Genomic DNA, 16,862 nt, shown 5'->3' with positions numbered 1-16,862 from the left:
CTTCTAAATTTTTAGCTAATTTGGATGTAATTTGAGTGAGCACGCGCAGTTTGAAGTTTGTATGAAAATTACTATGAAAACAGTTACTTTCATGGAAAACCGTTCCCCAACGCTTCATTTTAAGCTCTAAAAACATATGAGTACATTGGCAACATAGAAAATTTTACAAGGAAACAGGCCGTCTTTGTTGCGAAACGATTTGATGCTCGCAAGAAAAGTTAATAAGGAAATACTGAATTGTGGAAAATTCAATGTAACATGTAAAAGAATAACATCAATATCAATAATGAGCATTTTTGTTTTCTTCATAACTTTGCTTCCAAATGAGAAATCGCTTCGCAACAACAACTGCCTTTCAGCTTGAGAAGTATTCTGTGTAGTCAGTGTGTTGATTATATTTAAATAGTTCATGTGCCACCCCACAGAGTGGTCTTTCACATAAGGGTCAGTTTTCACAGTAATTTCCATACAATCTTTATATGACGTGTGCACAGTCAAATAACATCCAAAATTGCAAAAAATTTAAGACGATTATTAAAATAGTAAATGCAATCGTTTAAGCATCGAGGGCAAAAAAGTCAAAATTTGAGTCACTCTAATAACCAATTTACCTAAAATGCTATTTTGAACTCTCTCATGTTTTTTTATCATTTCTAAAATGCGCGAGAAATTCATCACTAACGCTAGGTGGACTCATCTGGTTTTGTTAAACTTCTTGACAATCAAGTCCGACCAGTACGTCCTACACCCAACCAGGGGATGGCAGATTTTAATACAGTTCTGCATAAGAACCTTACAGAAACTGTATAATAATTGGGCTGATACAATTCTGTAAGCTTTTTATACAAATATTGTATTAAAATAATACAGATTTGTATTATTTTAATACAATATTTGTATAATAAGCATACAGAATTGTATATGCCCAGATTTTATACAATAATTGTCAGATTTGTTTTTTGGGTGTATTATTGCGGTATTTTGTTTCCATGAAAATTGAACAGTCTGAAATTTTCTCATCCGCAAACCTCAAATTCATTTTTAAATATTGTAAACCTAGTCCTCTAGTCATCACTAGTATGGCCTTTGTCCTGTTGCCTAACTGTTAATATTAGGATGATATCGATTTATATACAAGAGTAAGCATATGCGGTATTTCGAAAAATTTCGTTTCAGGTGGTTCGAAACGAAATTCCGCGGAATTTCGCGGAATTTGAGCAAAGCGAAATCTGATTTCTTGATTTCGTTTCGTTTCGTAAAATTACAAAAATTTCGCTAGAAAAAACTAGCTTCTAACGAAATTTAACGGAATTCCGCGGAATTTCGAAACGAATTTAAACTAATCCATACTTTATATCATAAAAATTTTTGGCTGCGCCGCTGAACAAAATCGTTCAGTTGTTTTCAAAACTTTAGGTTATACAAATTTTTCGATTAACGCTAACTCCCCATTCTTAGTCGACAAATACGTAAGTAGTTTTCTTCTATAAAACGTATCCAATGCTTCCATGATTAAAATTTTGTGATATTTTTTTACTATTTGCACAATATGAATGCGGAATGATCGCGTAGCAGAAATTTGTGTTGATGCTGATCACGCCAGCTAGTGTGGGAGAACGCGAAGTGATAGAACCATTGGCGTAACTAATGGAAAGTTCTAGGGGGTCTAACTTTTTTTAAAATTATTTCTACTTTTTCACTCAAAACAATTAAGTTATCGTTTTCGCTCAATGCTCAAAACAACTAGTATATATTGTTCGCAAGTTGGCCGACCAAACAAACATTGACCTATTTACATACAACACATCCATTGACGACTTGAACATTATAAATTATGGTCCACGACACTCAGCCTATAAAAAAAGAAAAGTCGTGAAAAAATCATAGAGCCTTAGCAAAGCAAAATTGGATTGGATTGGAAATTGGATTTGTGGATTTTTATAATCCATCCAACAGCATTCCAAGTTCTTTCTCATCAAAATTTAAATTACCTCTCTTTAAAATCTGAGAGATTTACCAAAACTTTGTCGAAAATAAAGAAGCCTAAATTGTTTACTGAAAATTTAAAATTTTCAAGAAATAGCAGCATTACGAAATCCCTAAAACACTTTACCAGACAAATCGGAAATGCCTGAATTGGATAGATGCATATGAAATCAATACCAAATTTTCAAAACGACTATTCTGCTTTTGTAAACAAAGATTCAAACGACGATTTGGCGATTTTGATAGCACTCCCAAGCAAACCAACAGCATCAACGCGTAGCAGGAGCCTTCGCCTACGTGTTGATAGGGTTGATTTGCGTGGGAGTGCTATCAGAATCGCCAAATCGACGCTAGAATCTTTGTTTACAAAGGGAGATAAGTCATTTTGAAAAATTGGTATTGAAATAATGTATCACATTTTTGATCCTGCGCCTTATAGGTCTATTTTAGAAAGCATGAGATCATAATTGTTTTCCACAAAACTTCAAGAAAACTTGAAAAAATTTAAATATTACTCATTTGCTGAGAAATTTGATTGATTAAATCAGGATTTGTTTGAAATTCTTCGGTCATCTAAGCATGCTAAAGTCATCAGGCCAAATAGATCATCATACGTTGAAATAATTTAAAAAGATTGCCATATTGGCAAAGGCTTAGTTTCATGTTCTTGACAAATAATCATGTTCAGACAAAAACAAAAAATTCTGATGATGAACACAATCCTGAGACCTATAACGTCCTGTAAAAATTTTCAACTACACAGTAAACAATATATTATGTATCTGATTCTGTTATAAATTTCTAACAGAATATGTTATCTTTGTGATAAAACTGTAGCTTAATTTGAAATCTTTTTGTTTAAAGTAGTGTTATTTTTTATATAAATTTAGATCTTTTAACAACATCCTGCATTAAATTTGTAACAAATTTTGTTGAAGCAATTTAAAACATAATAACGTATGTTGGTATAATTTTGATATGGCCTTTATCATGAGGCATAGCCCCCGAATCAGTTCATTATCGCAACAGATTCCGAAAAACGTCTCTCACGGTATGCCACCTATCTAGAGAGTATACAGACATAAAAGTGAAAGATTTTGTCTTTCTCCTTTGGATTTAAACCCTGTGGTTTTCAAAAACCAAAGAAAAAAGTTTTTGGTCCTGAATTATTCGAAATTCAAAAACCTGATGAAAAGATGAATAAAATTCATTATCTGTAGTTAAGGTCACTCCTGACGGAATCCAAATTTCAACAGGGTTACTGATTCCTACATAGCATCATCTTTCGCTTGAGATGCTGCTCAGTTGTGAATATCACAGCTTTTGTTCGTATGCCTTCGTCACACGTGAGAACACGATACGCAATGAACCAAACCATACATTTTGGGCTTCCCTTTTCATCCATGCTTTTGCCAATCACTGAGTTACCAGTATCTGCAAATTGGAAGCAAATGGCACTCACCAGTTATTCGTATCTGCACGGATTCTTGCTTTGCGTATAAAGCGTTCATCGCATTCCTTGTTGATTGCATCACGAGCGATGGATCGCCAAAACGCATCGCGAGTGATGATGATTGGGTATGATTGGAAGTTGTAGGGAGCGTTATACAGGATTCTCTTATGAATATAAACCCAGTGGTTCTGCGTTAGCCTTTCGGAGCGAGCACACGCGCTTTGTATTTAGTACATTTGAGCGTTAATTATTGTTATATCGCTTCAAACTTAAGAGATAGACACATACAGTCTTCAACAAAGTTATTTGGGAGATCTAGGGCTTCTAATTGAAGATGAGTTTAGGGATGCATCCGCTTGAAAGCGCTAACGCATGTGCGACGACGTAATGGGGTCGAAACTTATGCGATTTATCTCTTATAAGTCAGACGAATCTTTACAATAAATTAACAAAAACAACAATAAGACATAATTTTTAAATGGTATTAAACTCGAATGTATGTTTATTACACATTAAACAGTTCAGAAACATTAGAAAATTGGTGGCGGGACAACATTGGTGGCAATATATTTGCCACTGCCTTGCAAGCGCAATTTCAGCAACAACAAAAATAAATAAAACATTTTTAAATATTAGGTGTTACGTAAAACAACTCAAAACAAGGCCCCTTACATTTTTTAGTGAAGAGTCCTAGTCGGAAAACGCATTATCAATGAAAAACATTTTTCCCCAGTTTTGTTCCCAGGGGGGACCCTTGGAAAAAAAGCAAATTCGTCGAAAATCCAAAAACCAAATACACTGGATTCTGTTTTTACATGATTTACATTTTCTCAATTTTGCACTCATCCTAAATGTTTAACGCATATTATTTTTTGAAACAAGTTACAAAGACTTTTGTGGTTAATTAAAGTCACACGATCAAAATTACGAGCGAAAAAAAATCGTGTTAAACAAAATCCTGTGTATATACCGCCGGAAATAAGTATAAAGACAAGCATGATTTTCATACATTTTCATCATGATTGAGGATCGATATCTCGATTCGTAGCGATTCGATTTGGCTGAAATTTTACTAGGCACCTGTTTTTAACTTGAACTTTCGATCTTTGAGTAAACTTTATACATCTCTGTTGATTTTGACCTCAAAATCTGGAAATAATTATAAAGACACCACTTTTTTATATGGAGCTCCATACAACGGAACTGTCTTTATAATTATTTCCAACAGAAACGCATATAACCAGAATATATGCATAAATGTAACTATGATTGAATAAAAATTCAAGTCATTTTAGGCTTGTTGGCAAAAAATCAGCCCAATCGAATCGCTAAGAATCGAGATATTGACTTCCCAATATGGCCATTTTTGTATGGAAACCGAGCTTGTCTTTATACTTATTTCCACCAGTGTACAAGAAAAGCAACGCATTTTTCACGCTAATCACGCCATAATCTAACACAGGAGATACAAAATAATTAATACCAATGGGAAAAATATATCTTTGTCCTTTTTTAACGAATTACAACTGAAAATCCTTCTTCCACTCGAAACTTACGATCTATTCGTAAAAAAAAACCTCAGATTGACATTTCAATTTTTTATGGCTTAAATTCATCTGGAGTGTTACTAGATATGAAATATTAGCTACTAGATTTTTTTTATTCTTTATTAAAGTGATTTTTAAATAATTATAAAGTTCATCACTGATAGCTAGATGGAAAACAATAAGTAAGGCAATGCTATGGAAATGCTAATATCATCTTCCAAACTTGGACGTACATGTTCATGATAGAATTAGAGGCGAAAGTATAGAATTGATAGTTCCGTTAGGATACGGCAGGCATGAAGAATGTTTTTATAGAAGTCGATTTGAAAGCGAGCGGAGGGCAATATTTGTGATGGCACATATCACACGACCTTCCTTCTGCCAAGCTCCCGTGAAGGGGGAGGGAAGAATATCAGTGTGGAAGCTGATATATCTCCACTGGCAAAAGGAAGGTATATGAGCAAGTCAAACCACCTTCCATATAGTTTGTTGGTGGCAGTATAGTTGCCACTGCCTTATAAAGGGTTAAAAAGCTGACGTATTGTTAAAGTTGTACGGAGGATCAAAACCGTTTAAACGTGATAGAAGCGACATTAGTCTTGAATTTACCCGCTGGGCGACAATATTGTATATAAAATATCAGTCAGTTTAGATATCTCGAAATTTGCCAGAACGATTTGTAATTCGACCGTTAGTTGGAAATAATTTATTATGGTAATCACTCAGGTAAGAAATCCGTAAAATTTAGAAAGATGTCGACATTTTCAAAGTTGTTCGGATGGTAAGAAACGTTGCGATGATTCTTTTTTTGTATTCAACCGCTTGGTGGGTGGCACTAGTGAATGAGAAATATCCTTTCAGGAGATGTGTATTAGAATCTGTAAAATTTAGAAAATTGTTTTGGTGGTATGAATATTTGTGATGGAGGGCAGTTTAGTTCCACTGCTTGGTGCTACACGTGTTAATTTTTTTTATCCGAATTTCATATTTGTGATTTTTTATTTTTAAAAACTTACTCACTTTACTCCGAAAATAAGTATCATGGAAAAATTGGATTGCGGCATACCGTCGTCGGGGGTGATAATGAACCAACGTCGTCACCGACAGTCTGGAGTTCGGAAAAAATCGCTCAAAAAAGTCTTGTTCTCAGATACACTAAATCTTATTTTCAAGCATTTTATGTAGCTGAAACAGTGACCCATTCTCATCCCCATTTGACTCACTGTTACCCCCGAAGAGAACAGACATGGAGGCTCGAACAAAAAAAAATTGATTGCTATTGATACTATTGATTGATTGTATATCATTTGCGCTATACATCATTTACCCCATTTACCCTATACACATTGGTGGAGCCAGAGTTCTGGTAATGGTAATGGTGGGGCACCAGTAACTTTAATACACACCAAGTCTCACTGGCGTATAAAAACATAGATTTCACGTTAGATTCGGAAATATTCGAAATTTAATGCGTTGGCTAATCTGATTGGATCTTTATATGTTCCGTAAACTCGCAAAACAGCCCTAGCCTTCTTGATCCGTGCTCTTATGTCATGCTTAGTTCCGCCGTCCGATGCTAAGTGGCTGCCAAATATTGAATGTTTTCGAAGAAGGATTTCACGACATTCTTAAATTTCTCCAAGAATTCTATAAAAACTCCTATAGGGAAAGCCCTCCGGGATGTCTACGATAACTTTGGATAACACCTCCAGGAACTGCTCCGGAATTTCCTTCAGAAATTTCTTTAGGAATTTCTTTGGAATATCTTTTGAGAATTTCTTTGAAAAATCCTTCAAAAATTTCGGAAATATCTTTGTAAAATACTGCAATTCGTTAAGAAATTCCTATGAAATTCATATACTGCCCCCATTCGCATATATGCCAGTTTGTTTTTATTCATAGCATATCTTGATATTTAAATGATGTTCCGGTGTATTTTTTTTTATCTCTTTTATCAACCAAGTCCACATACCATGTTTGTTATTCTGTTCATGGCTTCTATCCGCGTTGGGTTAACTCAAAAGTGATGAAAAGTAAAATCTAACTGTTATGTGAGTGAGACGCTCCGATCGAATAGAGTTCGCCGCCGTACCAAACTGACAATCTACAAAACGCTCATTAGACCGGTAGTCCTCTACGGACACGAGACCTGGACGATGCTCGTGGAGGACCAACGCGCACTTGGAGTTTTCGAAAGGAAAGTGCTGCGTACCATCTATGGTGGGGTGCAGATGGCGGACGGTACGTGGAGGAGGCGAATGAACCACGAATTGCATCAGCTGTTGGGAGAACCATCCATCGTTCACACCGCGAAAATCGGACGACTGCGATGGGCCGGGCACGTAGCCAGAATGTCGGACAGTAACCCGGTGAAAATGGTTCTCGACAACGATCCGACGGGCACAAGAAGGCGAGGTGCGCAGCGGGCAAGGTGGATCGATCAGGTGGAAGATGACTTGCGGACCCTCCGTAGACTGCGTGGTTGGCGACGTGTAGCCATGGACCGAGCCGAATGGAGGAGACTCTTATATACCGCACAGGCCACTTTGGCCTTAGTCTGAATAAATAAATAAATAATGTGAGTGGAGGCAGTATAGGAGTTTCGATGAAAATTTATTTATTCTTTCTGAAATTTCTTTATAAATGTTTTTGGATTCTTTTAATTAATTTAGTATTTGTATTTAGTGAAACTTCAGAAAACTTATTGATGTATTGTTCCAGATACTTATTTGGAAAGTTCTTGGAAATTACTGGAGATTCTTCAGAAAATCATTTGGAAATTTCTTTACAAATTCCTCAAGACATTCCTTCGGAAATCGTTCAGGAGTTTTTTGATATTTTTTGCTTAGCTTCAAGCGCCGTTAAATTATTGAATTGCAGATTAAACTTACTTCCATTATAATGGCTCTTATCTGTTCTTACAAACCAAACGGATTTTTGGTTTTGTGAAGGCTGCCCTTGAGGCTGCCTCACTAAATTGTCCTGTGGCTATTCGATACGTCTCAAAAAAATGAGCAGAATTTTGTTGAATGCAGGTTAAGTTATTTGAGGAATACATGTTGGTTCGCTACCGATATTTGACTTGAGTAAAAAAGTCTTTGAGGTCATTGAATGTCTAATAAGACTGTCACTATAGAACGTCGTCAGTTGCATTCTATTAAAAATTCTGCTGAGGCCATTTAAAATATTTCAACAGCTACTACACATGATGGTATAATTGCAAATATACATTACCAGGTGACAAATGGTGTTATGTTTTTGCGTATTTGTATCAATGTGGTTTAGCATAAACACTAGTTATATCTGTTGTTCAATATAGTAAATTTTCTATGTTCCTTCCACACACACGAGGTGGAGAAAAGCCTTGAAGAAATTTAAAGTGAATAACTAAATAGAGTTTAGTATGGAGACATAATGAAAGCTCTTTTATTGTTTTGAACTGAAGAATACAGTGATACAAAAAAAACTATTAAATATTTTATGCATTTTTTATCCGAATTTTATATCGATGCGATGCGTAGTTGGTGAGAATGGGTGATTTGCCCATACAAGGAAATTAATTATACTTTAAATGTTGTGGCGCCATCTCTTCCAAACAGCACCACCTCTTTAGTACAGCACTCCGCGCTCTATTTTAGAAATCTAAGACTTCCGCTTGGTGCCAACATATCGAAAACCTATTAGAATATGAATTTTTGCTATCACGTTGAAATCTTGGGTAATGTTTTACCCCAATTCATAATTTCTTCAATGCAATAGAATAATTGAATTCTTTGAACAGTGCTAATCACATAAACCAATGTGGTAAGATGATGCACAGCACACTCTGTTTTTGTTCTTAATAAGAAATGCAAACATGCATTGCTAAGCCATGTTTACCAGTATTAAATATATCCGCATAACAATCTCAATAGAAACTTACATAAACACGTAGGCAATAATTAAATAACGTTCAATTTGTCATGCTATTAGTAATCTATGGTAAACTACGACGAGCAGCGATCTGCGATATCATTTGAACCTCGCTTCATACCTCCCATACCTAGGTAGGTATATTATTCTCCATCCGCATCGCTTGCTGTCCGTTGCAAAGTTTGCCGGCGCACCGCGATGATTCAATTTTTCTATCATCATCACCACTCATCGCCAATCATCATCGCATCCGATCGCAAATCTCCAAATTCTGTTGGAGATAAATCGAGGCCGATGCAAAAGCAGTACGAACAGTACAACACTTTTGCACACACCGGAGTCACTCACCACATGGTGATGAATCAAACCCGAAGCTAATGCAGTACGAATAAATACGAAACATATTCATGCAGGATTTACTCGGCAGCTTTGGGAAGATATATTTTGTGCGGTTCATTCGGGATGCATCGTTTATCGTTCTTTTCCGATTCCGTTCGCAATATATGAGTGAATGCGAGATACTTGATGCGATTTCCAGTAACCCTGTTTCAAAGTGCTCGCGTTTTCGGGGGCACACCACTCGATACGGAAGCAACGCACAACTGTCATTTTTATTTTTTTCACGCATGCTGCGACGCAGCAAAACTAAATCAACAAAAATGACAGTTGTGCGTTGCTTCCGTGTCGAATGGTGTGCCCCTGAAAACGCGAGTACTTTGAAACTTGGATTCCGTCAGGAGTGCCCTTAAGCTCAGACAGCTAGATATGTGCAATACTTATGCGAAGTAGCAAAAATTCTAGGGGGGCTACTTGGATCCTAGTTAGGCCCTCCCCTAGCCCTCCTGTAGTTACGCCAATGGATAAAACTAATGTCTGCATCAAAGAGCACAAAATTATGTAGTGCGGAATTGATCCTGTTGTAGAAGATTATTAAGCGAAGCACATTGATCTTGCGTTGGATTGATTTGAAACACAGTTTTCATCTTCTTGTTTTCAAAATAACTTCGTTTACAATAAATATGTTGTCGCTTACCGAGGGGTTTCACATGAATTACCTTCTCAACTAACCAACGATTCCTTTTCCGTAGCGCTCACGGAGATACAGAGCATACCTCGGTCTCTTAAAACAATGAGTGTTACACTAATTTTCCTCTCCTAATACTAAATTGACTATAAGCACCGTTATTGACCAGTATCGTTATTGTTCATGAATTGAAAACTCGAAGCAAGTATACAATAAGAATAACTTTTTTGTATCCCAAGAATATTATTTAATTGGTGAGCTACGCATATTTGCTGTTTCTCGACCAATCATGATTAGCAACGACGACGTGCACAGTTAAGAAACGTTATTAAGCTCGTAAATAGTCGACGATTTGCACAATATGTGCGGAACATTGCAGATTTGTGGGCATTTCTAGATCTACGCATGGAATTGGGCAAAAAAAAATCCAGAACGGGTTGAAAGATCATTAAAATTGCTGAAAATTCTTTACTTATGATTGCTTTTAGCACATACTGACCACAACAGCTGTTTTCATCTGCCAAGGACACACACACTCAAAAGATCAGTTTGTCGAGCTGATTGTATATAAGACTATCGGTCTGTGAAATGCACATGATTCTTCTAGGAAACAAATGTATGCTATATATGTAGACGAGGAATAAGAAGGAATAAATTTTGGCAGACACACCCTTTTCAAATGTTGATCTAGTAATATTAATTCTATATCTGCGTATACGCCTGACAGATGTGGATACATAGTTAAGTATCCCACTAAATAAAAAAATAAATCTAAGCATTCGTTTTCAAATTTTGACTAAGTCAATACTGTAAAACCACGCTGACAAGATAATATGAAGCATGCTTCAGCATAATTACATAATTCTTAAGTGAACTAAGGTTTTAAACGAAATTTGAATCCGTATATGAAAAATCCCACAATTTCTTTATTTTTATATACTTTATATACGATGAATTCCTATGAAAGCGGCACAAATGCTGGGGTATTGCCTTATCGCCAATGGTATATGCGGCGAGAATGTGGCGATTTATCACAGATTGCCTCTTTAGTTATTATAACTCTTTTGGTCGCAAAACAATTATTCGACTTCGAAAACGTGAAATCAGAATTGCGTACGTAATGTAAAACCAATTCAATAAAAATTCCGCGGAAAAAAAATCAAAATTTCGTTTCGTTTCGAAAAATTTCGAATTAAATGAACCTCGATTTCGTATCGTTTCGAAGTCTCGAAAGAAATCTATATTTCGTTTCGTTTCGTTCCGAATCAACATAGACATTTTAAATTTCGTTTCGTTTCGTTTCGTTAGGAAAAAGTGTGTTATCGCATACCCTTATACAAGAGCAATTATTCATCAATTATTCAAAGAGAAACAGAAAATTATTTTAAAAAAAGCGTGGCACCGTAAAGTGTTATTTACACCAGAGCCTTTCAAACAAACGGATTTGAAAAAAAAATACAACACTTACAAAATACAACATGACATACAAGTTTAAAAAATAAGGTAAATGAGCGTTTAATTCCGCTAATAGAATATGGTGGCGAATGCAGTTAATAACAGTCAATTGTGACTAACTAACCCCTTTGATTTATTTGGCAGTAAATAAAAATTGAGCAATGAATATGTCTAAAAAAAACATGAGCTACCAAAATATTTTCTGTCAAACTGGATAATTCATTATTAGTTTTAATATTTATGTTTTATTTTGCTCCCCCTTGGCCTTTTTTAAATCCAAAATTGTGGGCACTTCGTGGTCGTGCGGTTAGCGCTGTCAGTCGTCTATGCGCATTTCTATGCCATTGGGTTCGATTCTGACCCTCCACTGGTTCACTGGGTGTTGTGTAAAGTCCTGTCAATTATCTATTGCTTAATGCTATATGCTTAATGCTAGTATTCTGTATGTGTCGACCTGTAATCCTTTCTTTTAATTATGTGCACATTTTCATTTGCCAAATATGATTTCGATTGGTTCTTTTTCTTTTGAAAGCTTGGTCTGTATTATTGGTACAGCAAAAATATGTTGCACGTTCATTACTGTTTTCCCAAAATATTCCAGAGTTGCCCCACCTAGATAGTCCCTGATAGGATACAGAATTTGGTTTTCCAGTTCAAATTCATGAAAATGGACCTGCGGTATTCAGAATGAAGCAAGGCATGAAAAAGAATATCAGTTGATTATAAAAAATAAATACCTGTTAGATATGTGTCGTCTAAAGCAATTTGGTCTCGTTTATTTCTGTGTGATAAACCACGCGCTTCTTTGTTCTTTTTATATAATTTTATATTGGCAGCATACAACTTTGGAAACAACTTTTGTTTTGACAATCACTTGCGTTAAATATTGATCACTTTTACACTTTCACCACAATAATTACAAATGTCGATTTCCAATTAATATAACTGTGTACTTTTTCGCTACTTCACTAAAATATTTCTTCGCAAGACTTTCTCTCAATGCTAAACAAGGTGTATCTGTTCAACACCCTTCAACACTTGCGGCCCCAATTTACTTATGTGCTTAGCGACTTTTCAAAACATCCCGCTCACAACTTCCACTTCTGTGCTGCCCAAATGTCGTTTTTCACCGCAGCCACAATTAAAATTTCTCAATACAGCGTGAATCATCAATTTCGGGATTTTCTTTCGCACACCCACTGGGCGTTGAAAATTCTTCGTGCTCCCGGCGGGCTCACAGTTGATAGGTGAAGCACATCGACACACTCACTTCGTGAAAGACCGCGCGCCAAGGGGCGGTCCCTAAATCTTTCACCGCTTAGGACAACTTGAACGCACGTGAGAACAGTTTCTTGCTTTTCGGTTCTTGGACTAGTGCCGTTTGATTTACCCGCCCCGAGTCAATGATTTACTGCGAAGAACTATGTCTGTCGTAAATCAATCACGTATTCTCGCACAGAACCGACTACCGTCTGGAGATTTTAGTAATCTTCTGATCGTAAATTAAAACGCTTCACGCTTTACGTCGGCCGGGCTGACCTTTGGAAAACCACGACACTTGCCCGAGATTGGACTGTATTATAACATAACACACGTTCGAATTAAAAACAAACGCGCACCACCCGGAAAAACGACTATCTCTAGAAATCTTCACAACACACTGGCAGGACTCAAAACACTTGGCCAATAAAGGATCCCACAATAAGCGGCGACGCTGCTCGGCGAATTCACGTCCAACACGAACGGCGCGTAAAATACGACTGATTCGTGGAAAACGCGCTTTGCGTCGGGTCGGATGAAAAACAGGTGGAAAATCAGCCGCCCAAACGGACGATTAGATCAGGGACGACCGGCGGCTTATTTTCTTGATTCGCTCATTTTCCGCTCTCATGCTCTACACTCTCGTGGAAACTTGAAAACTCAACAAGGAGCAGACGAGAAACCATGCCGGCAAGAGAGTTTTGGTTGTTTTCCGTTTTGTTGCAAACACATTTTCCCCTATTGTTGTAAAGAGGACCTTTCGAATGTGTCGCGTGGCAAAGCTGTGGAGCGGAGGCGAGTGGAGATTGGGGCAGGCGGTTTGTTTATGCGCGAAAAGTGATGCGCAGATTGTTGGTGAATTCCAACGAGCAGAAAACGTGCGATAATAGGGAGGGTAAGCAAACAGTTGGTGTCTCTTCGCGTGGCGGCTTTTGAGGAGTGTTTGATGAGAGCACGTCAGGTGGGTGAGAGTCGATGATGGATCTATGGTGGTTTAATCGATTCAGGGCATACGTGGATAATTGGAAATTTCAAATGGAGTAAGGTTCATTAGGAACTGCATCGTTATAGTAAATGACAAAGCTTGAAGAAAATCATATTCTCCAGGAAAGCAAATAGGGAACATAAATTACAAAGAAATATGATTCTCAACAATAAAACGAAATCCCGAAAATGTTTTCCAAAATACTCGTGATAATCCTTTTGAGATTCCAGTACCATGGTGCATCGAAGCCTGTACATCTAAGCACTCCAGAAAGATTATTCTCTAGAAAATACTAATCGAATGCAAATAGAACGCACGCACGTCATTGACACAGGTGCACGAGAGCCTATATTTTTTATGTGCTCCACTGTATTGCATTTAAAACAACGAAAAATATGATAAAATTGCGAACTACTGAATAGAAATCTGTACAACTATTTTTTAACTAAATATTTAAATGAAAGCCTACAATTCAATAACAATATTGAGAAGAAGTCCTTTTTATTTTTATTCATCTACTCTATTAATTGTACTTTGCAATTCAAACATGGTCACTTTCGGTACAATTATGGGGTTACTGCTCCTGGCTTTCATCTCAGAGCTCCGATATTCATCTAATGAAAAGTGATTTGTTTCTTATTTTTGTGATTTTTTCAAGCAGTGAGCACGCATGTTAGGAAGAATAAAAGACGAAATTGGTGCTTTATTTCATTGTTTCACGAAGAGATGAATATGAATATGTTCAGCAGTCGATTCTGCTCCACAACTCTCATTTGATTCTGTATCATGTTCTGAGTGTCCTCCGAAAATTTGAGCTCATTTGGATTAAAACTGATTTAGCACAGACCGGTTCAATTTTGCATGCAAATTAGTATGGCGAAGTTTATTTTTTCATTAGGGGAAGGATGGCCAATATGCGCCCCTAAGCAAATCTCTTAATTAAGCCCCCCAAGCATTTCACCCAACCGGCGCATTTCATACGTATCTCCCCTATACTGATTATGGTGCTTCCTCATTACGCGCAGGTTGAAAGAAAACCTACTTAGCTAAAAGGAATACTGAAGAGCTCAAGCAAAATCATTCGTCGTAAAAAATAATTTCCGGAGAATATTTTAATAAACATTATTTTATACTTTGGTTTTATTTTCTTTTTCTATTTTAGTAGGGTTACTGCTACTTGACTTGTTTCTTATTTTTGTGATTTTTTCAGCAGTCAGCACAAATGTTAGTAATAAGAAAAAACGAAATTGGTGATGCATTTCTTTGTTTGGCGATAAGATTAATTATGTTCAATGAGATGTAAAACGGGATATGAAAATAGCACCTTTTGCCCAAGTCTAAAAATTTGATTATTAGAATTTTTAAACTTTAAATACTATCATCAATAAGAAATCTATAAATGCCCTACATTTGCTTGAGTAAATAAGGGCCTAATAGTTAGAAACAAAGCAATTCTGATTATGTATTTAATTATTAGTTTTATTTCCAGAAGTTTTGAATAAACAAATTGCTTATAGTTCTACACAGTATGGAAGTTGTTGTTTCCATTGTCAATACCTATAGACAAATTTAAATACGTAACGTTTATACAAGTCCTACGTCTACTCGCGGTTATGTTAAAAACATTACCCATTGCTCGTTTTTTTGTTAGTTGGCAAGTGGGAACCAGGATACTCGCGGTGGTTCGAGGTTATTGGAAGGGCAAATACAATCAAAACGCTTCGTGTTGCCTCGAACAGAACCATACCGTCCCTTGGTATCTGCCGGACAAATACATCCATTGCAACAAGGAATCATATCATATCTTCCTAGACACGAAAAAACAAATTAGTGGAAGTAATAGGAAGATAATTTTTTTAAAACCGTGTAACATTTTCCCCTAAGACGCTCGAAAATTATTATTAATATCTTCCTTTGCCTTAAACCAAGCAAATGCCTGTATTGAAAGAAGGGCCCATATCTAAGCATATGCGGTATTTCGAAAAATTTCGTTTCAGGTGGTTCGACACGAAATTTCGCGAAATTTGAGCATGGCGAAATCTGATTTCTTGATTTCGTTTCGTTTTGTAAAATTACAAAAATTTCGCTAGAAAAAACTAGCTTCTAACGAAATTTAACGGAATTATCTGTTTGATAAATAAAAATTAATTAGTGGAAGTAAATGGAAGAATAATAGTCTTAACCGTCTAACGTTTCCCCTAGGATGCTCGCAAATAATTTATTTATTTATTACCAGACTAAGGCCGGTGTGGTCTGTGCTGCACATGAAAGTCTTCTCCATTCAGCTCGGTCCATGGCTGCACTTCGCCAACCACGCAGTCTGCGGAGGGTCCGCAAATCGTCCTCCACCTGATCGATCCACCTTGCCCGCTGTGCACCTCGCCTTCTTGTTCCCGTCGGATCGTTGTCGAGAACCATTTTCACCGGATCACTGTCCGACATTCTGGCTACGTGCCCGGCCCACCGCAGTCTTCCGATTTTCGCGGTGTGAACGATGGATGGTTCTCCCAACAGCTGATGCAACCAGGGTTACTGATTCCTACATAACATCATCTTTCGCTTGAGATGCCGCTCAGTTATGAATACCACAATTTTTGTTCGTATGTCTTCGTCACACGTGAGAACACGATACACAATGAACCAAACTTCCCTTTTCATCCGTGCTTTTGCCAATCACTGAGTTACCAGTATCTGCAAATTGGAAGCAAACGGCACTCACCAGTTATTCGTATCTGCACGGATTCTTGCTTTGCGTATAAAGTGTTCATCGCATTCCTTGTTAATTGCATCACGAGCGATGGATAGCTATCGCGAGTGATGATGATTGGGTATGATTGGAAGTTGTAGGGAGCGTTACACAGGATTCTCTTATGGATATAAACCTAGAGGTTCTGCGTTAGCCTTTCGAAACATTTGAAGCGCGAGAACACGCGCTTTGTATTTAGTACATTTGGGCGTTAATTATTGTTATATCGCTTCAAACTTAAGAGATAGACGCATACAGTCTTCATCAAAGTTATTTGGGAGATCTAGGGCTTCTAGTTGAAGATGAGTTTAGGGATGCATCCGCTTGACAGCGCTAGCGTATGTGCGACGACGTAATGGGGTCGAAACTTATACGATTTAACCCTTTATAAGGGAGGCGAATCTAAACAATAAATTAACAAAAACAACAGTAACACACTGTTTACATGGTATTAAACTCGAATGTATGTTTGTTATACATTAAACAGTTCAGAA

The 16,862-nt window shown here is 36.9% G+C and overlaps 1 protein-coding gene across 1 annotated transcript in view; it reads right to left on the bottom strand.

Moving 5' to 3' along the window:
• Positions 1-13,119, bottom strand: part of LOC134211354 (uncharacterized) — a 339,309-nt gene extending 326,190 nt beyond the window's left edge. Inside the window, exon 1 of the mRNA XM_062688139.1 lies at positions 12,115-13,119. The gene's annotated coding sequence lies outside the window, so the exon portion shown is untranslated. The remainder of the gene's footprint in view (positions 1-12,114) is intronic.
• Between the last annotated feature and the right edge of the window lie 3,743 nt (positions 13,120-16,862).

The sequence above is a fragment of the Armigeres subalbatus genome, chromosome 2 (assembly GCF_024139115.2).
Source record: "Armigeres subalbatus isolate Guangzhou_Male chromosome 2, GZ_Asu_2, whole genome shotgun sequence".
Classification (NCBI taxonomy): Eukaryota; Metazoa; Arthropoda; class Insecta; order Diptera; family Culicidae; genus Armigeres; species Armigeres subalbatus.
The sequence above is the reverse complement of the archived record's forward strand: the minus strand, read 5'-3'. Positions and strand labels throughout refer to the sequence as shown.